Here is a 25,064-nt window from a genome sequence, read left to right on the forward strand (position 1 = left end):
AATTGGCCAATCCCAAAAGTTAAGGAGTTAAAGAATACCTTTATCCAATAGATAGTCCTTTGTCTGCTCCTGCGGTGATCCGGATGAGGCGAGGAGTCCCTCCAGAGAAGTCTCCGGGGGTACCCAAGGGAGTCCTTTCTCTCAGCGGGTCCCGCAGGCAAGCAGAGGAGGTCCCATCTGGGTTGCCAATCTGAAACGAAGAAGTCTCTGACAAACTCTCTAAGACTCAATTTAGAGTTTTAGAAAGCAGGTATTCTTTATTGCAGCGCTGGACGCACAGGGGATCGCTCCACCTAGTGTGCGTGCCAAATCACTTAACCATAGGGGTTAAATGCAATTGGAGTATACATATTCATTACATTTCCGAGAAATAATCTAAATATTCATGTCATTTCCCGGAATTCATTAACATATGCAAAAATCTCTGACGCATGCGCCCTTGTGCTCTTCGGTGGTCTTTCGGGGTCCTCTGGTGGTCGTCGATAGTCTTCATCACAGTGCCCTCTGGTTGAACTCAGTCTTTACGCATGCTCCGTCTTTCCCTTGGCTTGGTTTACGTGTTTTTCACTTGTAACAAGCTAGCTTATTCCAGTATACCTTCCCTATCAACCCTACAAGGTTAGCTTCTCTATCTAATTTACGTAGAGTACCAAGTTTCAAGGCTCTTTTATCTACTGAATGTCCGGCCTATCTATTCATAAAGCATTCCTAACCCATCTACATCATTTCAACCAAAGAATCTCATGTCTCTTCACTGTTCCGTTCCTTCCTTATAAGGTTGTTCCGTTTCCGTGGTTACTGCTCACTGGAGTCTAACAATGCTTCCAAGATACACAATTTATCTACATACCTACAAACACACCACCTGTTAGTTACCTAACTTTTAAACAACAAATCTTAACAAACTATATCCACTATATCAGTTCCTCCTTTGAGACTTATGATGTTACTCCCTATCAATTGCAATGAGCATTAGTGAAGATCATGTGGAAAAGTTTCTTGATGGCAACCCTGTTTTTGCCAAGCAGTAGTTTAAGAAGATGAGAATGGAGTCTTGGGATGGAAATGAAAGTGACATCCTTTTTGAGCTGATTGAAGACATGCAAGAAAGCATCAAAATGGAGAAAGTCATTTTCAAGACCCTGAGAAGAATCAGTGCACTCATCCATGCTGACTGCTGCAGCCTTTTCATGTACAGGTAGAGAAATGGCACATATGAATTGGCTACAAGGCTTTTCAACATCCAGGAGGGAAGCACCCTTGAGGAATGCTTGGTCCCCCTCAAACTGTGAGATTATCTATCCCTTGGACTTAGGCATTGTAGGTTATGTTGCTCAAACTAAGAAAAACCATGAACATCAAGGATGTCAGCAAGGTAGGTCTGCTGTTTATCCACTCAGTAGCAGAAAGGCTCACGTGCATTTAGTATTGGGCGTGGGGAGGTGGTGTCAGAAGAAGGCAGAATATCTCAGGGCTTTTACAAATTTCATGCAGTATAACAGCTATATGAAGTCAAACTGAAGCAGCAATTGTCAGTCTGCCAGCAGCTCTTAATTTCATTTAGAGTGAGGTGGATCTAAGCACATTGAATTACAGCAGATGTTAATGCATTGCAAATATGCGCAGTGTCACACCTTACCCTGTCTCAGTATTTAAAAAAAACAAAACACACACACTCCAAAAAACCTCACCAAAAAAACCCCAACAAACAAACAAACAAAAATCACCCTCTTCTGGTGCAGCGGAGAAGAGAGCCAAGTACCTGCTGCAGTCAGACCTGCATTGAAGGTGCATGAAATTTTTTCCACGCACTTATATTCCATGAGTAATCAGCAAAGAGAGCAGAAACCTTTTTATAAAGAGTCAAGAGTTTTCCAACACCAAAGCTATTTGAAAATATTTGCTGTCTAATGCAATCTGGACCAAGGACCTTTGGGGGCAATTTTATGAGAAAAAAAAAACCCAAACTAGTCTTTAGAGCAAGTAGGTTAGCTGTAGCTTGTGTACAGGTGAACTTTGTAAGAAGTAGAAAGAGACAAACCTTGGCCAAACAACCCCTTTCAAATAACACTGAATACTATGAAGGATACAAGGAATCCTTATGTTATATTCTTATGCATTCATGAGAATATTTGGCCGTCATGCTCCCTGGTTGAATCATGTAAATCTGCATGGCAACAATTACAATCTGCTTGTTCTAATTGGAATTATAAAAACTAAAATCCATGTGACCCAAATCTGGAATTTGGGATTATTCCATCTACTCTTTGCTTGTTACAAAAAGGCCATCTGTTTATCTGTCCACTCAGTGTTCAACATCAGTGTATCCAAAAGCTTCAGCAAAAGCTTCCCAGTCTAACAGGGAGCACACCAAAACATTGGTTTGGTATTGCAACCATTCTTATGCAAAGGATGTGCTAGAAGATAGAAACTTTTTTTTTTTAACCTGTCTGTTGAAATATTTCACCCAGTATACTGAAGAGTTTCAGAGCTGTGAGCCCAGTGCTGCACTCAAGTCTAGCACTTTCAGGCATTGCTACTATTATGGCAGTTTCTTCAAAAGATGCAGAGTCTGAATGCTTGGTCTACCCCTGGCAGAAAAGAGACCAGCAGTGGGGCTGAGGTATGGGGAGTAGGTGCACTTGAGAGTGATTATTGATTTGGATGCAGTCTATTGAATATGCTCAGAGGCCCCTATACTCGAGACTCAGCATATTCTACCCCAAACAGAAGTTATTGTAGCTGAAAGCTTATCTGACACTGTGGTGAAGATTAGTAGATGGGAGCCTGTGGGAGGCAGCTCTGAAGGATAAAGGAGCTCAAAAGAGTTGGGAGATGTTCAAGGACAACCTCTTTCAAGTGCAAGAATGGTCCATCCTGATACTCAGAAAAAGGAGTAGATGTATCAGGAGACTGCTTTGGCTAAACAGGGAACTCAGAATTCCAATGCAAAAAGGCAGTATACATAGGTGGAAGCAGGAAGGCAGCTCCTCAGTGGCAGCTTGCTTTTCCCACCCACCCCCATTTGGATTCTGTAGTGACCCCATGGCAGCATCTGTATAGCCCCACAGCAACTGGGGACTGATCCCTGGTTCTTCCAGCTAAGACCCACAGAGCTGCATGGTGCCCTGAAGTAACCCCATGGTGACTCCTGACCTGGCCTGGGAACCAGTGGACAATGAGCATGATCCAGCTAAAATCAAGACATTTCATAGTAAGTTGGACTAACGGCCTTTGTAAAATGTGAGGGCACACCTTGTTTAGAGGGGAGACTGCTGTCAAGGCCTTAAGTACACCCCTGCCCCTAGGAATTCAGCTGCCACACTCAAGGCCAGCTCACTTGCTGATAAGAAATTTTTGTGAAGAAAGAGCTGGAAGAAGCCTCTGTGATGGCTCCCCCTCCTTTGCTTGGGAGTTGCTTTTTTTTTTATTTTAAAAACTGATCCTTTTGGCCTTGGCCTTCACCTGAGTTAGTTTCAACTGTGTTGCAGCCATGCCTATGCCTGGCTATGTACCTTTTTTGGTCCATACCCTGACCCAGACCTGCAGACTGACTTCCCATATTGACCTCAGACCTGCCTTATCACTATGGACTTGTCTGTCAATCTGGGCTCTAAGGTGAATCTGGTTACCGTTACTGGACTTGCTCTGCTTGTTTTCCTTATGAACTGGGCCCTTGTTGGTGAGGTGATTGCCTCTGTCTTCCTTGTTATCATGCTCAGCTCATCTTCCCTTGCAGAGCAGCCTGCCCTTGCTGCTGCCTGACAACAAGAAGGATGATCTGGGAGACTATAGGCTGGTCAGCCTGCTTTCGGTTCCTAGGAAAATCATGGAGCAAGTTCTCTTGGAAGCAATTTTGTGGCACGTGAAGGAGATGGTGATTAGGAATAGCCCATTGTTAAGGAAGTGACTACTGGTTCTGACAGATTTTTGGCATATAAAAGCTTATGATTTGCAAGATCTTTACAAAAAAATTAGAAAAAAAAAAGTGCATGTGTTGCAGGCATAGGAAATCACAGCCAGGTCTCGTGATACTAGTTTTATTACCTCTGCTTTGTCCAGTTTTTCTGCTAATCCCCTTTCCCCTCCCCAAGCATTCTTTAGGCAAAACTTCCTTTAAGCAGCTTGAGCCCAGAGGTCTTTGGTTTAGTTTTAAGATTGTAGACATTGTGCATAATGCTTAATTTGGAACTTCTCCTTTGAACAGTGTGCCCAGTTCAGCCCATTTGTTGATGAGCTCACAGACTATACCACAAAAAGTATCCCTGCAACACCCATCTTGAATGGCAAAGATGTAGTTGCTGTAATTCTGGCTATTAATAAGCTGGACAGTCCATTCTTCACCAGCTCTGGTGAAACAGTAAGCGGGTAGTAGTTAAGTTTCTCTTAAGCAGTTGTCCTTACCACATAACACACTCTTCTACAGCAGAAATGCTTGCACTAGTGAAGCTCCACTGATGCTAATTTCCCTATAGTAAACTCACCCTGTAAAAAAAGAGGCTTATAGTAAGGCTGCTTATCTCAGTAAATTACCAGGGGAAGTTAAGGTGGGATAAACATCATAGGTGGTCTGTTATAGACCACCTAACCAGGACGAGGAGGCAGACGAAATATTCTACCAGAGGCTGGCAGAAGTCTCCCAGTCGCTAGCCCTTGTTCTCGTGGGGGACTTCAACTTTCCGGCCATCTGCGGGAAATACCACACGGCAGAGAGGAAACAGTCGAGGAGGTTCCTGGAGGGTGTGGAAGATAACTTCCTGGCACAGCTGGTAAGCGAGCCCACTAGGGGAGGTGCCTCACTTGACCTGCTGTTCACAAACAGAGAAGGACTGGTGGGAGATGTGGTGGTCGGAGGCCGGCTTGGGCTTAGCGACCATGAAATGATAGAATTCTCGATACTTGGTGAAGTAAGGAGGGGGGCCAGCAAAACCGCTACCATGGACTTCCGGAGGGCGGACTTTGGCCTGCTCAGGACACTGGTCGAGAGGGTCCCTTGGGAGACAGTCCTGAAGGGCAAAGGGGTCCAGGAAGGCTGGACGTTCTTCAAGAAGGAAGTCTTAAAGGCGCAGGAGCGGGCTGTCCCTGTGTGCCATAAGAAGAACGGGTGGGGAAGACAACCGGCCTGGCTGAATGGGGAGCTCTGGCTGGGACTCAGGGAAAAAAGGAGAGTTTATCACTTGTGGAAGAAGGGGCAGGCAACTCAGGAAGAGTACAGGGATCTCGTTAGGTCGTGCAGAGAGGAAATTAGAAAGGCAAAAGCCCAGCTAGAACTCAACCTGGCCACTGTCGTGAGAGACAACAAAAAATGCTTTTACAAGTATGTTAATGACAAAAGGAGAGCCAAGGAGAATCTCCATCCTCTATTGGATGCGGGGGGGAACGTCGCCACCAAGGACGAGGATAAGGCTGAGGTACTTAACGCCTTCTTTGCCTCAGTCTTTAGTAGTCAGAGCTAACCATCTACATCATTTCAACCAAAGAATCTCATGTCTCTTCACTGTTCCTTTCCTTCCTTATAAGGTTGTTCCGTTTCCATGGTTACTGCTCACTGGAGTCTAACAATGCTTCCAAGATACACAATTTACCTACATACCTACAAACACACCACCTGTTAGTTACCTAACTTTTAAACAACAAATCTTAACAAACTATATCCACTATATCAATTCCCCCTTTGAGACTTATGATGTTACTCCCTATCAATCCCTCCTTTTCTTTTGAGGATATATAGTTAAAGCTATATCCTTCAATAAATTAAGCTCCTTTGAGACCATAGAAGGAGAACTTCACTGTAGTTCTTCTTATATTAGTCTCACCCTCTCAGAACTTTGGTTTCCAATTACAGAACAACATTTCCAAAAACACTGTATATATGCAAACAAAACCCAATATAACAATCATGAGAATACCTAACAACTTTTTCACCCATTGACTAAAGTCAGGAATCCATGAAGTTAACCATTTGAATGTTTCCCCAAGTCCATATGAAGTGTCATCTTTCTGTATTTCATGGAGCAATTTTGTCTGTTTCCAAATTTCTTCTAAATCAGTAGAAATTCTACCACTTTGATCTACGTATACACAACAGCTTGTGTTTAGCATTGTGCATACTCCTCCTTGAGAGGTTAACATCATGCCCAAAGCCATTCTATTCTGGAGGCTTATTTCTGCCAATTCAGACACTTCTTCCTGCAAGGCCTTTATAGCGTCATAGGTTTCGTTCCCAATTTTCTCAACCATAGCAGATATATTTACTATAGCTTTCTCTAGTTCACCAACTCCTAAGCATGGGAGAAACCATCGTGCAAAAGAATGGAACCCGGTGGGTCTCTCTACTAATGGGTTATTTCCACTTCTCTTACTTCTTTGAAGATATGTTCTTAGCCACATTTTAGATTCTAATTTCTCAACCACAGTAATGTGTGGTACTACTGCTCCCAAAGCACATATCCCTGACCAATTTGGTGGCAAGACCTTACGGGCCTTGTTTCCACAAATCCAATACCAACCTCTTCCTTCAGGTACCGGCCATTCAAAAGATTCAAAAGGTCTTAAACCTCCGATATTTATGGTCTTACTACAATCAGAATAATTTCCAACAAAGTCAGTCTTTGTTAGGCACCTGATTTTGTCCATTCCTCTGGGGGGGGCTACACCATTGTACACATTGTCGTGGTTTAACCTGGCAGGCAGCCAAATACCACGCAGCCGCTCACTCACTCCCCCCACCCCCAATACAATATTTTTGTACAATATTTTTGTACAATGTTTTTGTACAATATTTGTACAATATTTTTGTTCTGGAGTTGGGGTTTCAATTATCCATTCCTGTTGTTTCATTTTCCTACTTACGTTAAAAGAGGTGTTTACCCACAGAGTGTTCCAAGATATACTAGCTGGTATAGGGATTCCACTTAAGGGAACTCCCTTCTTTGAATGCTCCGGAAAATGAGTACAGGCCCGACAATCTGACTTATTAGCGACCTGGACTGTTCTTTGTAACAAGTCTATATGTAGGTTTCCTTTCCATGGATTCCCTGACCCCTCATGGAGTAATTCTATCCAAAAGCAACAATGGAATATCAAGTCTCTTAGTGTTTTCATTCCTTACTCAAAAGCTAATATCAGTGTATAATACGTCAAAGTCCCAAGTGTAATTTACTGCATTCGAGAGAGTTTCAACTTTAATGGTCCTGTCCTCTCAGAAGTCCATTCTCCAGGGGGAGCTTTCTTCACACGAGTATGGTGTATCCAGGGTGTCTGCTCCTTGATCTTGATTGCAGTAAAGGTCGTCAGCAACACCTGGAACGGTCCCTTCCACTTTTCTTCCAACGGTTGACCTGCAAAAACTTTGACATAAACCCAATCCCCTGGCTTAAAAGGGTGAACCGGTTGGTCTAGGCCCCTAGCTCTGGTTCCTAAGACAACTTTTTCTATTTGGCCCAATTGTTTTCCTAGAGCGATCATATATTGTTGCAGATATCCTTCTCCTAACTGATTCAAATCTTCTCCTCTATATTGCAATTGGTATGACCTTCCAAACAGAATTTCAAAAGGACTTATGCTTTCCTTAGTTCTTGGTTTTGTTCTGATCCTAAGCAACGCAAGTGGAAGCACTTGATACCAATATAGATTAGTTTCTTGACAAATTTTGGCTAGTTGTTGTTTTATCAAATGATTCATCTTCTCAACCTGCCCACTTGCTTGGGGTCGATGTGGTGTATGTAACTGCCACTCAATCCCTAGCATTTTGCTAAGTTGTTGAACTATTTGTGCGCAAAAGTGAGTACCTCTATCTGATGATATTACTGCTGGTATTCCAAATCGAGGTACGATTTCATTCAGCAATACTCGGATGACTCCTCAAGCTTTGTTTGTTCTGCAAGGGAAAGCTTCTGGCCAACCTGAGAATGTGTCTGTTAACACTAACAAGTACCGATACCCCCCTTTTCTTGGGAGTTCGGAAAAGTCTATTTGCCATTGTTGCCCTGGGATGTTACCCTTTCCATTTGTCCCTACCTGTACCCTATTGGTTGTGTTAGGGTTATTTTTCAAACAAATTTCACACTGCTGCGTTACTTGTTTCACCACAGTATACAAATTGTGACCTACTATTCTTTTGTTTAGATCCTTGTACAAAGCATCTGCTCCCCAATGAGTTTTGCTGTGCTCATCTGAAATTAGTTTCCACAATATTCTGGAGGGTATTATAATACGTCCATCTGGTGTATATACCCATCCATCGTCTTTTTCTTTCCCTCCTAAATTGTCAATCAAATTCTTATCTTCCTTTGAATATCTTTCAGAGCCTAAATTTAATTTTAATACTTGAAATTTACCGTCTGGAATCAAAGCCAATGCCTCAACTTCCGTCCTTTCTGGTGGCTTGTCTGGCCTCATGATCTGCCAATTTATTTCCAATTTCCTGTTCAGTGTTACCTTTTTGGTGTCCTCTGCAATGCATAATAGCCACTTTCTCTGGCAATTTTACAGCTTCTAGGAGCTGTAAAATTTCTTTTGCATGTTTTATCTGTTTTCCTTGGGCTGTGAGTAATCCTCGTTCTTTCCAAATGGGTCCGTGGGCATGCACCGCTCCAAAAGCATATTTAGAATCAGTCCATATATTAATTTTCTTCCCTTTTGATAATTCTAGGGCTCGAGTCAAAGCAATTATTTCGGCCTTCTGTGCAGATGTCCTGACAGGTAAAGATTTAGTTTCTATTACCTTATGGGTGGTAGTTACAGCATACCCAGCCTTACGTTCTCCTTGCTTCACAAAGCTGCTCCCGTCTGTGAACCATGAGTCCTCAGCGTCCTCCAGTGGTTCTTCTTTCAGGTCCGGTCGACTGGAATAGACAGCTTCCATGGTTTCTAAACAGTCATGTATCACAGGTTCTGAAGTATCTGGCACTCAGACCCCCATACACACACATGCACACAGAATAGAGAGTCCCTCACCCAGGAAAAGAGTTAGAAATGAATATAAGAAGAGGACAGGGAAGACTGCACTGACTAGGTGCAGAGCAAGGCCAGACAAGCGTACTGACCAGCAAACTATTTACACACGATGGGCTCTCTTTATCCCCTTACCCCTCTATTTTCCTATGCTTGTTCCTCCCCTAATCACCTAGATCTATCCCTTTCCCCACCTTTGGTTCATCCCCTAAGCTTCCCATAATAAGTCCTGTGCAATCCTGAAATGCTCTTCTCCTCCATCCCATAATGCATCCCATACCCCTAGGCAGTAACCCCCCTTCAGTCCCAAAGCTGCTCCCGTTGACTCATCTTTATGGGTGTCACACCTAGACCATGGGACTGAGGCTCTTCTGGGACAGCTCTGGGAGGGGCCCAGACAGTGTGTCCCTTCCTCTGAGTCTGTAATTTAGGTTCCCTCCCCACCTGCCTTTGGGTTTCCATGCTCCTCTAGGCTTTTGGAGATGGGCCTTTGATTGCTGATGGGTCCTGTGATGAGCCTGGAAGGAGCCTGGGCAGAGTATTATTTGGGCTTCCTCTCCCCCTGCCCTGCGCCCCCGCAGCCATTGCCTCTCTGTGCTCCTTTACGGGTGTGCAGACGAGCTTTTATCACATAACCTAACAAACACCAAGAGAACAACATGAAAATGACTGCCACAGCACTTTGGGTGAAAGGTTACAGTGCTGAGAGTAGAAAGCAGGCTACGGAGTTGCATATAGAAGTCCCTTAGCAATACAAAAGGCCAAGACCCCTAAGGCACTGTGCAACAAAGCCAAATCTTTTTTAGCAAGAATCTAGTCATTTTGTGTTTGAAAATACCTTCCATATCACAAACCAAAAGAAAGACTGTTAGTAGTTGATGAATCCAATAGCCCAATAGAGGCAAGGTTGCTGCAGCTCCATGTCACCAGGTCCAGTCAGTAGAAAGGCTGAGAATGTATTCCCAATAGGCACCCATATACACAATACATATGTATATATATGTACACACACACACACACACACAGAGCTGACCACACAGATCAACACAAACAAAAAACACAGCACTCAGAAACACAAACAGCACCAAAGGCCTCATCCTGTTCCCCTCTCTGGCTGACCAGGATGTGTCCTGGTTTCGGCTGGGATAGAGTTAAATTTCTTCCTAGTGCTGTGTTTTGGATTTAGTATGAGAAGAATGTTGATAACACACTGATGTTTTCAGTTGTTGCTAAGTGCCCTCCTAGTCAAGGACAGCTTCCATGCTCTACCAAGCACACAAGAGGATGGGAGGGAGCACAGCCAGGACAGCTGGTCATCTGGCCAATGGGGTATTCCATACCATGTGATGTCATGCTCAGTATATGAATGGTAGGCATGATCCAGGAAGTAGCAATCGCTACTTGGTTATCGGTCAGCGCGGGTGGTGAGCAATTGCATTGTGCATCACTCATTTTGTATATTCTATCATTATTATTATTATTTTCCCTTTTCTGTTCTATTAAACTGTCTTTTTCTCAACCCATCAGTTTTTCTCACTCTTACCCTTCCGATTCTCTCCCCGTCCCACTGTGAGGGGGGGAGTGAGTGAGCAGCTGCGTGGTATTTGGCTGCCTGCCGGGTTAAACCACGACAGGATGGAAGTCCACTAGTGAGAATATATATACATATATACAAGGTGGACCCCTCCAGCAACTGGGCTCAGACACTCAGTCTGCCCCTGGATCCCAGGTTCCCCAGTTGCTGGCACCTGAACATACAAGCCCCCAAGGCCACAGCCCCACTCCAGTTGCTGGTACTGACACCCCACCCACCCCACCCCCCCCGACACACGCACACACACACACACACACACACTGGAGCCCTCCAGTAACTGTCCTTAGATGCTCAGTCTATCCAGTAGAATCATAGAACCATAGAATATCTCAAGTCTGCTGCCTCCCTGGGGCCCGGGTGAAGGACATTACTAGGAAGCTCCCTAGTCTCGTGCAGGCCTCCGCTTACTACCCTCTACTGGTTATACAGGCTGGCAGTGAGGACGTTGCAGAGAGAAGTCCCGAAGGGACCAAAAGGGACTTCAGGGCGCTGGGGCGACTGGTGGGAGGATCGGGAGCACAGGTAGTGTTTTCCTCGATCCCTTCAGTGGCAGGGAGGAACACTGAAGGGAACAGGAAAACTCATCGGATCAACACGTGGCTCAGGGGCTGGTGCCATCGGCAGAATTTTGGCTTCTTTGACCACGGGGAGGTTTACATGGCACCGGGCCTGCTGGCGACAGACGGAGTTCAGCCGTCTCACAGGGGGAAAAGGATTCTCGCGCATGAGTTGGCGGGGCTCATCAAGAGGGCTTTAAACTAGGTTCGAAGGGGGAAGGGGATAAAACCAGTCTCACTAGAGAAGAGCCTAGGGACCGCACGCCAATGTTGGGGGAGAAATCGGCAGCCCAGCTCAAGCGCCTCTATACCAATGCACGCAGCATGGGTGGCAAACAGGAGGAGCTGGAAGCCATTGTGCAGCGGGGTAGCTATGACTTAGTCGCCATCACGGAAACATGGTGGGATGAGTCTCACGATTGGAGTGCTGCAATGGATGGCTATAAGCTCTTCAGAAGGGACAGGCGAGGAAGGAGGGGCGGTGGGGTAGCCCTGTATGTCAGGGAGTGCTTCGACTGTCTAGAGCTCAATGGTAGTGGTGACGAGGTCGAGTGCTTGTGGGTGAGGATGAGGGGGAAGGCCAACAAGGCAGATATCCTGCTGGGGGTCTGTTATAGACCACCTAGCCAGGATGAGGAGGCAGACAAAATATTCTACCAGAGGCTGGCAGAAGTCTCCCAGTCGCTAGCCCTTGTTCTCGTGGGGGACTTCAACTTTCCGGCCATCTGCGGGAAATACCACACAGCAGAGAGGAAACAGTCGAGGAGGTTCCTGGAGGGTGTGGAAGATAACTTCCTGGCACAGTTGGTAAGCGAGCCTACTAGGGGAGGTGCCTCGCTTGACCTGCTGTTCACAAACAGAGAAGGACTGGTGGGAGATGTGGTGGTCGGAGGCCGGCTTGGGCTTAGCGACCATGAAATGATAGAATTCTCGATACTTGGTGAAGTAAGGAGGGGGGCCAGCAAAACCGCTACCATGGACTTCCGGAGGGCGGACTTTGGCCTGCTCAGGACACTGGCCGAGAGGGTCCCTTGGGAGACAGTCCTGAAGGGCAAAGGGGTCCAGGAAGGCTGGACGTTCTTCAAGAAGGAAGTCTTAAAGGCGCAGGAGCGGGCTGTCCCCATGTGCCGCAAGAAAAAAGGGCGGGGAAGACGACCGGCCTGGCTGAATGGGGAGCTCTGGCTGGGACTCAGGAAAAAAAGGAGAGTTTATCACTTGTGGAAGAAGGGGCAGGCAACTCAAGAAGAGTACAGGGATCTCGTTAGGTCGTGCAGAGAGGAAATTAGAAAGGCAAAAGCCCGGCTAGAACTCAACCTGGCCACTGTCGTGAGAGACAACAAAAAATGCTTTTACAAGTATATTAATGACAAAAGGAGAGCCAAGGAGAATCTCCATCCTCTATTGGATGCGGGGGGGAACGTCGCCACCAAGGACGAGGATAAGGCTGAGGTACTTAACGCCTTCTTTGCCTCAGTCTTTAGTAGTCAGAGCGGTTATCCTGAGGGTACTCAGCCCCCTGAGCTGGAAGACAGGGACGGCGAGCAGGATAAACCCCCCATAATCCAAGAGGAAGCAGTTAATGACCTGCTATGCCACCTGGACGTTCACAAGTCTATGGGGCCAGATGGGATCCACCCGAGGGTACTGAGGGAGCTGGTGGAGGAGCTTGCCGAGCCACTCTCCATCATTTACCAGTCATCCTGGTTAACAGGGGAGGTCCCGGACGACTGGAGGCTTGCCAATGTGACGCCCATCTACAAGAAGGGCCGGAAGGAGGATCCGGGGAACTACAGGCCGGTCAGCCTGACCTCGGTGCCGGGGAAGATCATGGAGCGGTTCGTTTTGAGGGCGCTCACGAGCCATGTCCAGGACAACCAGGGGATCAGGCCCAGCCAGCACGGGTTCATGGAAGGCAGGTCCTGCTTGACCAACCTGATCTCCTTCTATGACCAGGTGACCCGCCTAGTGGATGAGGGAAAGGCTGTGGATGTGGTCTACCTGGACTTCAGTAAGGCCTTTGACACTGTCTCCCACGGCATTCTCCTAGAGAAGCTGGCGGCTCACGGCCTAGACAGGTACACTCTTCGCTGGGTAAAAAACTGGCTGGACGGCCGGGCCCAGAGAGTTGTGGTCAACGGAGTTAAATCCAGTTGGCGGCCGGTCACGAGCGGTGTTCCCCAGGGCTCAGTACTGGGGCCAGTCCTGTTCAATATCTTTATCAATGATCTGGATGAGGGGATCGAGTGCTCCCTCAGTAAGTTTGCAGACGACACCAAGTTGGGCAGGAGTGTTGATCTGCTCGAGGGTAGGAAGGCTCTGCAGAGGGACCTGGACAGGCTGGATCGATGGGCTGAGGCCAAGTGTATGAGGTTCAACAAGGCCAAGCACCGGGTCCTGCACTTGGGTCACAACAACCCCATGCAACGCTACAGGCTTGGGGAAGAGTGGCTGGAAAGCTGCCCAGAGGAAAAGGACCTGGGGGTGCTGGTTGACAGCCGGCTGAACATGAGCCGGCAGCGTGCCCAGGTGGCCAAGAAGGCCAACGGCATCCTGGCCTGTATTAGAAATAGTGTGGCCAGCAGGAGCAGGGAGGTGATCGTGCCCCTGTACTCAGCACTGGTGAGGCCGCACCTCGAATACTGTGTTCAGTTTTGGGCCCCTCAGTACAAGAAGGACATGGAGGTGCTGGAGCGTGTCCAGAGAAGGGCAACGAAGCTGGTGAAGGGCCTGGAGCACAAGTCTTATGAGGAGTGGCTGAGGGAACTGGGACTGTTTAGTCTGGAGAAGAGGAGGCTGAGGGGAGACCTCATCGTGCTCTACAACTACCTGAAAGGAGGTTGTAGTGAGGTGGGTGTTGGTCTCTTCTCCCAAGTAACAAGTGATAGGACGAGAGGAAATGGCCTCAAGTTGTGCCAAGGGAGTTTGAGGCTGGACATTAGGAGAAATTTCTTTACTGAAAGAGTGGTCAGGCCTTGGAACAGGCTGCCCAGGGAAGTGGTTGAGTCACCATCCCTGGAAGTTTTTAAAAGATGTGTAGATGAGGCGCTTAGGGACATGGTGTAGTGGGTATGGTGGTGTTGGGTTGATGGTTGGACTCGATGATCTTAGAGGTCTTTTCCAACCTTAATGATTCTATGATTCTATGATCATCTTAGACCAGTGCAAGGGAAAGCATTTGCCCTCAGGAATTACCATGATGTTGTTCAAGCAGTGTTACACAAGCTAGTACACCTGAGGTTGCTGCTGCATTCAACTCAGTCTCACTGTCTTTTCAGTTTTTCCCGAAGTACCTGAATTTTGCCTCCTTAAACTTGAAAATTTATCACTTGAGTTATCTTTGCAATTGTGAGACTCAAAGAGGCCAGGTAAGATTAAAAATTCAGATGCCAGCATTCCATCTTCAAAATCTGGCGTTATATTTAAAAATTAAGAGTGCATTCTTCTGACTTAAAAGTTATAGCTTCAAAGATATGTACCTGAAGAGCGCAGGGAGAGGTGTCCCTAAGCAATTTTGGGATACAGGTTCAATCCTCACAATCCCTCATCAATCTCTTCCTGCTGCCACTGGCAAAATGTAGGAGTTGAGGAACAGACATCAGCTTCAGCAGGATTGAACTCTAAGTGTATTTTGTTAAACTTAAAATATGTGGCAGTCAAACATAAAACACTCCTGGAGTATTTCACCCTTTCAACTAGCAGCACCACAGGGACCTCTCAAAACAATTAAGAATTCTTTTCCTCAACTGGTTATTAAAAATATTATAGAATTTTTCCTTAGTACAATTAAAATAACTTTCATATTCTCTCAGTAAAGCCTCTAGCACCTGTTAAATTTGTCTCCTTATCTATAAATGAATATATTTGAGAGTCTTGGAGTATTTTGACTCAACATAATCCAGACCCCAGTCTTTCTGGCATCTATTAGATTGAGGGGAGACTCTTGAATTCATTGGGATGAATATGAATCCATGCAATTAGTTTCTGGCAGCAGACAATTGGTTGTCACTGAAGAAGACATGCAATTGATTCTATGGTTCATGGCAGCCATGCTCTTGTCTCCAGTGAAAGTCCATATGGGGGATAAATGTCTCTTTGATCCTGCAATCATCCACTGTGCTAAAAGCTTATTTTCAGAGTTCTAGAACAGCGCTTATTCTTATTAACTGATGATTTCACGTTCTTGATCTGATTGTTTCAATACCATAAAAATGTGAATGATGAAGTAATATAGCCACCTAGGAAAGAGCTGCAGGATAAAACAGAACCAGAGGATGAAAGGGCTAATGATTCCTACAGAATGCTCTAATCAGGGAAAGAATCTAAGAATCTTGAGTTTGTATATCACTGTTGTGTCAGCAGATACCAAAGATACCCACAAAAAGGAGGGGAAACCAAAAACTGAAAGTTCAAACACATTATCATTTCCACCAATAATTCAAATAGCAGAAATCATGGATCTGAATCTGAAGGTCAATTTTAAAGTTAAGGTAGTTCATAGTGTTGGATTAGGGTTATAGCTTTAAATATGGCTAAAAGAAGAGTGAGGAAATAACATTTACTAGACTCGATGGGGGAAGGGGATACCATCAGGAGAGCCAAAGGTAAGCCAAGGGATGGCATGGCACTGCCTGAGGGTGGCAATGCTAATGTGAGCATTTACACTGCTCCAGGGAGCACTGAGTGTTTAGGAGCACATCTGAAACGCTTGTACACCAACACATGCAGCATAAGGAACAAACAGGACGAACTGGAAGCATTGGTCCATTCCCAGAGCTATGATGTCTTTGGTATTAGTGAGACTTGGTGGAATGAGTCCCACGACAGGAGTGCTGGGATGGAGGGCTACAGGCTGTTCAGGAGGGATAGGTAGGGCAGGCGAGGTGGAGGAGTTGCACTGTATGTAAGGGAGAGGTTTGACTGTACAGCCCTTACAGTTAGGGATGATGTGGTGGAGAGCCTCTGGGTGAGGATTAGGGGGATGGAAAACAAAGCAGATGTTGTTGTGAGTGTCTACTACTGATCGCCCAGCCAGGATGATAGCACTGATGAGTTATTCTATAGGCAATTAGGAGAAATCTCTGGATCGGTAGCCCTTGTCTTTATGGGAGACTTCAACTTCCCAGACATCAGCTGGGAATACCATACTGCTGTGACAAGCAAGTCTGGGAAATTCCTGAAGTATGTGGAAGATAACTTCTTGTCACAAGTACTCAGTGAGCCAACTAGGAAAGATGTCCTCCTAGACTTGTTATTTGTGAATAGAGAAGGACTCGTGTGGGATGTGATGGTAGGAGGCTGTCTAGGCCACAGTGATCACAAAATGGTAGAGTTTAAAATTTTCGGTGTAATGAGAAAAAAAGGTCAGCAGAGTTGCTACCCCGGATTTCAAGAGAGCAAACTTTAAGCTACTCAGGGAGCCAGTTAGCAGTGTCCCCTGGGAATCTGCTTTTGAGGGCTTTTGAGGGTCCATGAGAGCTGGTTAGTTTTTAAGAACCACCTTTTAAAAGCACAGGAGCAGGCAATCCCATTGTGTCAAAAGGCAAGCAAGCAGGGCAGAAGACCAGCTTGGCTGAACAGGGAACTCCTCTTGGAACTCAGGAGGAAAAAGAAATTGCATGATCTCTGGAAGCGAGGTCAGGCTTTGCAGGAAGATTACAGAGCCGTGGTTCGCATATGCAGGGAGAAGACACAAAAGCCCAAAGCTCAACTAGAGTTGAAACCAGCCAGTGTTGTGTCAGACAAGAAGAAGGGCTTTTTTAAGTACGTTAATAGCAAGAGGAGGTCTAAAGAATACAAGGACTGATACTTGTTGAAGATGGTCACCTGACAAATAGGGATGAAGAAAAGGCAGAGGCATTCAATGCTTTTTTGGCCTCAGTCTTTAATAATACTGAAAGACCTTGGGCTGCCTGGCCCTCTGAGTCGGAGGACCACGACTGCGGGAACAGTGACTTTCCATTTGTGGACACTGAGATGGTAAGGGACCAGCTGTATCAGCCGAATGTTCATGAGTCCATGGGGCCTGATGGGATTCATCCCAGAGTACTGAAGGAGTTGGCGGATGTTACAGCAGGACCCCTCTCAATCATCTACCAAAGGTCTTGGGAGTCTGGGGAGGTCCCCGCTGCCTGGAAGCAAGCCAATGTTATTCCAATTTACAAGAAGGGCGTGAGGGAAGACCCAGGAAACTACAGACCTGTTAGTCTAACCTCAGTACCTGGACAAATTATGGAGAAGATTATACTGGGTGCTATTGAAAGAAATTTAAAGAACAATACAATCCTCAGGCACAGTCAACATGGGTTCACAAAGGGAACTGTAGAGTACTGAAGGAGCTAGTGGATGTTACAGCAGGACCCCTCTGTGGGGGGAATTAGTTTTTTCTGGATTTTAGTAAGGCTTTTGATACTGTCCCTCACAGCACCCTTCTGGACAAGTTGTCCAACTGTGAGATGAACAGGTACATGGTGTGCTGGGTGAAGAACTGGCTGAAGGGCAGGGCTCAAAGGGTTGTAGTGAATGGTCCTACATCTGGCTGGAGACCAGTCACTAGCGGTGTTCCTCAGGGCTCAATTCTATGGCCAGTTCTGTTCAATATATTTATCAGTGATCTGGATGCAGGAGTTGAATGCACTATTAGCAAGTTTGCTGACAATACTAAACTGGGAGGTGCTGTTGACTCTCTCGAGGGACAAGAGACCTTGCAGAGGGATCTGGATAGATTGGAGCATTGGGCCATCGTCAATAGCATGAAATTTAACAAGTCCAAATGCCAGATTCTGCACCTGGGACGCAGTAACACTGGACACAAGTATAGATTGGGAGTGGAGTGGCTGGAGAGCAGCCCTGCAGAAAGGGATCTGGGGGTGCTGGTTGACAGCAGGCTCAATGTGAGTCAGCAGTGTGCTCTGGCAGCCAAGAGGGCAAACCGCATCCTGGGGTGCATCAAACACAGCATAACCAGCTGGTCAAAAGAGGTGACTATCCCTCTGTATTTAGTGTTGGTGCGGCCTCACCTTGAGTACTGTGTGCAGTTTTGGGCCCCACAATTTAAGAAGGATGTGAAGGTCCTTGAATGCATCCAGAGGAGGGCAACAAAGCTGGTGAAGGGGCTGGAAGGCATGTCCTATGAGGAGCGTCTGAGGATACTGGCTTTGTCTAGTTTGGAGAAAAGGAGGCTGAGGGGGGACCTCATTGCTCTCTGCAGCTTCCTGAGGAGGGGAAGTGGAGAGGCAGGTGCTGATCTCTTCTCCCTGTTATCCAGTGACAGGACGCGTGGGAATGGTTCAAAGCTGTGCCAGGGGAGGTTCAGACTTGACATTAGGAAACATTTCTTTACCGAGAGAATAGTCAAACACTGGAACAGGCCTCCTAGAGAGGTGGTCGATGCCCCAAGCCTGTCAGTGTTTAAGAGGCATTTGGACAATGCCCTTACTAACATGCTGTAACTTTTGGTCAGCCCTGAAGTGGTCAGGCAGTTGGACCAGATGACCGTTGTAGGTCCTTTCCAACTGAACTATTCTATTCTAACATTCTCAAAGCTCATCTGGGATGTTAAGGTTGTTAAGTCAAACTTGCAAAAGCCAGGAGATACTGTAAGTAATATGGTCTCTTATTCATCAGGTTCCTGAGGTCTGTCTTGTTCCTCTTACCCTCTGTCCTTTCCTTTTGATTCCTGTCCACCACTTCCTCTTCTAATTGGGTGTCCTGGTTTCGGCTGGGATAGACTTAATTTTCTTCCTAGTAGCTGGTATAGTGCTGTGTTTTGGATTTAGTATGAGAAGAATGTTGATAACACACTGATGTTTTAGTTGTTGCTAAGTAGTGGTTACTTTAGTCAAGGACTTTTCAGTTTCCCATGCTCTGCCAGGTGCACAAGAAGCTGGGAGGGAGCATAGCCAGGACAGCTGACCCAACTGGCCAACGGGGTATTCCATACCATATGACGTCATGCTCTGTATATAAGCTGTGGGGAGATGGCCGGGGGGTGGCGACCGCTGCTCGGGGACTGGCTGGGCATCGGTTGGCAGGTGGTGAGCAATTGTATTGTGCATCACTTATTTTGTATATTCTATCATCATTATTATTTATTATTATTATTTTCCCTTCCTTTTCTGTTCTATTAAACTGCCTTTATCTCAATCCATGAATTTTACTTTTTTTTTTTCCTTCGATTCTCTCCCCCATCCCACTGGGGAGAGGGCGGAGTGAGCGAGCGGCTGTGTGGTGTTTAGCTGCTGGCTGGGGCTAAACCACGACACTGGGTAACCCGCTCCCTCCCCTGTCATTACACATTTAAAGCTCTCCTCACCAGATTGTCTAGCCTGTTGGCAAATATGCTCTTACATCGCATCATCAGGTGCATCCCATCTCTCCCTAGCAGTCCTCAAAGTGGGTCCTGTGTCTGTAAAAAGAAAGAAACAAAAAAATATCACTCTGTCAATGACACCAGCTGTGCAATCAGGTATTGACCTGCAGGGTCCATATGCTTCTCCCCAAGACTTTCCCCTTCACCAGCAGGATTGAGAACACCTGTGCCCCCATCCCTTTTACCCTAGGGCCACGTAGTGACTCTTGATGTGCTCAAGGGCCCCCTGTCACAATAATTGGTGCCCACGTGAATAAGCAGCAGGGGGTAACAATCCAAGGGCCAGGCAAGCCTTCTCAGTCTCTCCATGACAGCCTGGATCCAAGACCCCAGCAAGCACCAAACGTCTCTAGACAGCAGGTGGGAGGTTCTGTTCCCCTCAGGACAGAGTCTCCCACTGCTATCACTTGCTGCTTCCTCTTGGTGCTGATGCATAGTTTAGGCTTGGTTGACTCTGACGCCTCCCACAGGCATGGCTTTTTCCCCCTTGTCTGCTACCAGGGCAAGGAACTTAATCTGCAGTTGCAGATCTGCAAGTGGAAATTTCTCTTGAACTCAGAAAGCAAAGCACACATGCTCACACATATACATATTTGCAGACTAACTGAGACATCTTCCATAGGTGACTCACCTACCATTTCATGCGATTCTGTGAAACAGAAGTTCCCCCTGTTCACTCCCACTTCCTAGGGCCAATAGACCCTCTTTTTGCTGCTAGAAATACCTGCCTTGTTCATTGATTAACCTCCATATTTTTTTTTAACGAATGAAGCTTGCAGCCTATAAGCAACAGCTTCCTCCAAGGGTACACCCCCAGAGCAAGTCTGTTCATGGCATGGAATGGGGCAGGAGTCCCATAGGTTAAAAAATGATCATATGGTAATGCAAATAAACAAGAGAGCTGTGTTAAAGCTGTGAGAACAGTATTACTTCAGATATTTCAAATTTCTAACCACTTAACTTCGCAACTCTAATGTTAACTATTTTTTGGATGCATTATTTTACTTGCAGAACAGATACCACTCCAAAGGTAGAAAATATAAATGAGGCAATCTCTTTATTTAGGAATACTACATTTTTGCATTATATGTCTAAGGTGGGATTTTTACATTGCATATAGTGTTGACCTAACTCTGCTTTTTGGAGTACATCCTTACCTAGTAATAGAGGATGAATAAGCAATGTTTTTAAGTTCTGCATTATTGAGTACTATTTCACTTTTCAGGAACTGTGGCATAGTACAATTACTTCCTTTCTCCTTCCTGGGAGAGGCTATACTCACGTTTGGTTCTTATTCTGCAGGTCCTGTTGTGGTCAGCTGTGGTGGTGCATTCCCCCCCTTCCTGGGCCACTCCACGATCTCAGAAACTCCCGTTAAACCTTGACCTTGGTGTAATGAGTCAGGCGGTGACTCTGGGTTTGTCTAGTTTGGAGAAAAGGAGGCTGAGGGGGGACCTCATTGTTCTCTACAGCTTCCTGAGGAGGGGAAGTGGAGAGGCAGGTGCTGATCTCTTCTCCCTGGGATCCAGTGACAGGACGCGTGGGAATGGTTCAAAGCTGTGCCAGGGGAGGTTCAGACTTGACATTAGGAAACATTTCTTTACCGAGAGAATAGTCAAACACTGGAACAGGCCTCCTAGAGAGTTGATCGATGCCCCAAGCCTGTCAGTGTTTAAGAGGCATTTGGACAATGCCCTTACTAACACGCTGTAACTTTTGGTCAGCCCTGAAGTGGTCAGGCAGTTGGACTAGATGACCGTTGTAGGTCCTTTCCAACTGAAACTATTCTATTCTATTCTATTCCAAAAGCTTGCATGATTTGCCAGAAAAGAAAAAAGAAAAACAAAAACCAAACCAACTTTTAAAGGGATCAGAGCTTGTTTGGGGTTGCCACGAGTTGCTTTGTGTGGTCTCATTCCATTGCTAGCTAATGGATGGATCAGCCACTGGTCTCTTCCTTGGTAAACATTTGAATTGTGAGGGGAGCAGGTGCTGTACGAAGAATAATAGTGGGCTTTAGAGCCTTTCTTTTTGCCCATGTACCTTAGGGAAAGTGACCTAGGGGTTAAACTCCATTAGTAGTATATGGTAGTTACAGTATGGAAGAGACCATTCCATTAAGAATTGTTTCCCCTTTGCTAGCAGAGGTAGCTGTGTCTGTCCACTCCTCTCTGCTTTGAGCTGCTCCCTGTTTTTACTTGATAAGTGCAGAGAAATGTGTGTACTGTCTCTGTTCGAGCTGTGTCATGTTTACAAGAGAGCAAGAGGCTCTGGTCTTCACACCAAGAAAATGACATTCTCTTAGTTTAGAAAGGAAAGTGGCATTTCATTTTATGCCATTTAAAACTGTGAAGTATTTAAATGGCACCTTCAAATTCATAAAGCAATGATTTAACTTGCTTTTACCTAATGATGTAACAGAACCAAGAACCTTACACTTGAATCACACAGGAACAAACTTCTATACTGTATGACTTCCTTGATTTGGGAAAAATCAGCAATTCTGAACTGAAGTCACATAAACTGAGCACTCCTTAACTGATGTTCTTCAATGACCTTCATGTGTTCTACCACTATGGGAAAACCTTATTTCTCTTGCCTTGGTGAGGGACTAGAAAAAAATGCCAATGTTTCGGCCATTGGCAGATCTGGGAATGAACCTAGGTCCCCCAATACATAGGCATGCATATATGATACTGTATTGGGTGTACGTGGCAATGTTTTGATAGCAGGAGGGGCTGCAAGGGTGGCCTCTGTGGGACAGAGTCAGTTCCAGCCAGCTCAGCAGTGGCCCCACTGCAAGCCACAGATCAGCCAGTCAGCAAAGTTGGTGGCACCTCTGTGAAAACATATTTAAGAAAGGGCAAAAATGTCGGACAGAGAGAGGAGGAGGGAACAAAAAGAGTGAGAAACAACAGAAGGAACACCAAGGTTGCAGAAGGAGGGGGAGGAGGTGCTCCATGGTGCCAGAGCAGATATTCACTGCAGCCTGCGGAGGACCCATGCCGGTGCAGATGGATATTTCCGGAAGGAACTGTGGCCTGTGGAGAGCCCATATCAGAACAGAGCTTTCCTGATAGGAACTGCAGCCCATGGAAAAGCCCACACTGGAACAGATTTTTTTTTTTTTTCCTGAAGGCCTGCAGCCCATGGGAGATCCCATGCCAGAGCAGGGGAAAAGTGTGAGAGGGAAGGAGCGGCAGAGAAGAACCGTTATGTACTGACTATCCCCTCCCATCTCCCCCTGCACTGCTTTGAGGTGGGGGGTAGAGGAGTCAGGAATGAAGGAATGAAGTTGAGCCTGAGAGAGGGGGAAAGAAAGGTGGTGTTTTAATGTTTGTCATTGTTTCTCACTACCTGAATCTATTTTAATTGGCAATAAATTAAATTTTCCCTAAGTCAGATCTGTTTTGCCTGTAATGGTAATTTGTAAGTGATCTCCCTGTCTTTATCTCAACCCATGAGCCCTTTTTTTCATTTTATTTTCTCCCCCTGTCCTGCTGAGGACAGGGAGCGAGCGAGTGGCTGGGTGGGTGTCTGGCCCTTAGCCAAGGTTAACCCACCACAGATACTCTGTAAGGAAGCTCTGCTTTGTTAAGAATATCAATTAGACATAAAGCTAGAGCAGGAAATCCTCTCTGCTTAATGAAAAATAACTGCTCCATTTGTCAAAGGCAATTCAAAATGCATCTATATTTAGTTGTTCTCAAGAACCCTAGTAAATAAGCACGCTATTTGATTGCTAGCTGAACAGCAGGGAATTTAATGCCTGATGGGAGAGGCTATTTAGAGCTCTCACAATGTTCCATCTGTTGCTGAGCTAGCACAGATTGCTAAATCTAAGCTGGCAGAGCAATTGCAGTAAATCCCAGAGCAGCTTACCCAATGCTTATTCCAAGACCAAAATTCCTTTTCCTATGTCTCATAGGATAGGGCAGAACGTATCACTAAAGCATCTTGTCTGAATATATGTTTTACTGCAGACTGTTAAATCTACTGATTACACCTGTGCTGAGTCCAGTAAATGGAACATATGGTTTTTTTGTTCAGACCACCTTTTTCAGAAAAACAACAGTCAGTCTCAGTCTTGATCTGAACACATGCATCATGATGGGCAGGCCTGGAAAGGGCCCTTGGCCCTTCTCTTCTTTAGCCAGCTCATCCTGCACCCCTTTGTTTTTGAAGGGTCATTTCATGTTACATCAGTTTTAACTGATTCAGAAATATACTTTGATGTTTTTCTAGAATCCTTTCTTTTTTTCTAAGACCAACATGAACTACCATAATACTGTGAAACTGAAGGGCTAGTGCAATTTTTTTTCCTTCTTGCTGCAAACAGCAAATCATGCAGTGACAGATGTTATGGCCACCAACCAAAATCTTGTGCTGTAATTAGCTATTATTAGCATGTGTATAATCCCTTTGGGATTAACTGGTCACCTAAGTATGGCTTCAAGTGTCACCTATGTTTCACAGGGACCTAAACTAAGCTGTTTTGTTGAAAACAGACTAAGTGATAAGTGTTTTGAAGCCTTTCTAATTTATAGAAAATGCTGCAATTCAGCCTCTCTCAAATCACCATTCAGTTTGTGTTGGAAAGGAACCGTTTTGCACTTGGATTCTGTTTCAGGTGAGAATCCTTTGAAAAGTTGATGGGCATCCAGACCTCAAAAAGCACTTTACATTATTTGGCCATTTAAAGAACAATGTAAAAGAAATTAAATGGGCCTTTAGTTGGTTTTCCTTTCACTCCTAAACAAAGTAAATGCTGTTGGTGAGAAATGCGAGGAAAAGGGATGCTGCCCAGGGAAGCCAAACAGGCAGCTGGTATAGTGTGTACATGAGGACAAGTTGTGCCTGAATTAAGAGAGCTTGTTATCTTGACGCTCAGTGTGGAAAGCTGTCAGCCTTGTGCAATCCCTTCAGCACCCTGCTGATCTCTGGATCTCATCTCAGAGAATGGCCATTTGGCATTGTTCTAGAAAAACAGGCCAAGGGTTCAAGCAGGACAAGGTAGATCCACATTGCCCAGGGCATGGAGCACCCAGGAACTGGTCACAGCAGCTGAGCATATTTTATCTCCCTATACTTCCAGGTCTTGGTGTCCCCAGATAAGACCATCCAAAATGCCCAGGGAGAAGGGGCCATTGCTTTGAGAGACCTGCAGGTGGGGTAAGGAGTGGAGCTCTCTCTTAAGGGACCTCTGGTATTTCCCAAAAAAGAAGTTTTGATGCATAGGGGAACTTGGGTCTCCAAGGTTTTGATGGGGACTTGGAGGCAAAATCTTGTTTTTCATTCAGCAGATAATGTGTAACATCTATCAGCTCTTGCAGGAGGATCACCTTAATTTGATGATGCGAGTATTAGAAGCGCTCATGCTAGATCTACCCAAGGCAAATCAGCAAATGTGAAAACATGCCTATGCAGATGCATATGTCTGGTCCATGAGTTTCTGATTAACATGTGCAAGGAGCAGGAAGAATTGAATGAGACAAGAGTGTGGTACAGGCACTTCAGCGGGCTTATTAGCTTTCTGGGCTGCTTTTTCCATTATGCAAAAGCTGTGTTTGTATTAGTATAGCAGTCAGAC

At 45.7% G+C, this 25,064-nt stretch overlaps 1 protein-coding gene, 1 long non-coding RNA gene and 1 pseudogene across 4 annotated transcripts in view; 1 reads left to right on the forward strand and 2 right to left on the reverse strand.

Annotated features, from left to right (window-relative positions):
- The window catches only part of LOC142074915 (amyloid-beta A4 precursor protein-binding family A member 1-like), a 278,116-nt gene that overhangs the window by 238,216 nt on the left and 14,836 nt on the right, over positions 1-25,064 (reverse strand). The window lies entirely within an intron of this gene.
- On the forward strand, positions 1,047-24,650 carry LOC142075002 (rod cGMP-specific 3',5'-cyclic phosphodiesterase subunit beta-like; annotated as a pseudogene).
- LOC142074682 (uncharacterized) lies at positions 7,278-10,296 on the reverse strand. Of its 3 annotated transcripts, none has more exons than XR_012670669.1 (2): positions 8,726-10,296; positions 7,278-7,349 (listed from the first exon to the last, which is right to left on the reverse strand). It is a non-coding gene; the product is annotated as an uncharacterized LOC142074682 (long non-coding RNA). The 3 variants fall into 3 exon arrangements; XR_012670668.1 differs by having other exon boundaries at positions 7,278-7,340; positions 8,340-10,296; XR_012670667.1 differs by having other exon boundaries at positions 8,340-10,296.

This window comes from Calonectris borealis, chromosome W (genome assembly GCF_964195595.1).
Source record: "Calonectris borealis chromosome W, bCalBor7.hap1.2, whole genome shotgun sequence".
In the NCBI taxonomy this organism is placed as follows: domain Eukaryota; kingdom Metazoa; phylum Chordata; class Aves; order Procellariiformes; family Procellariidae; genus Calonectris; species Calonectris borealis.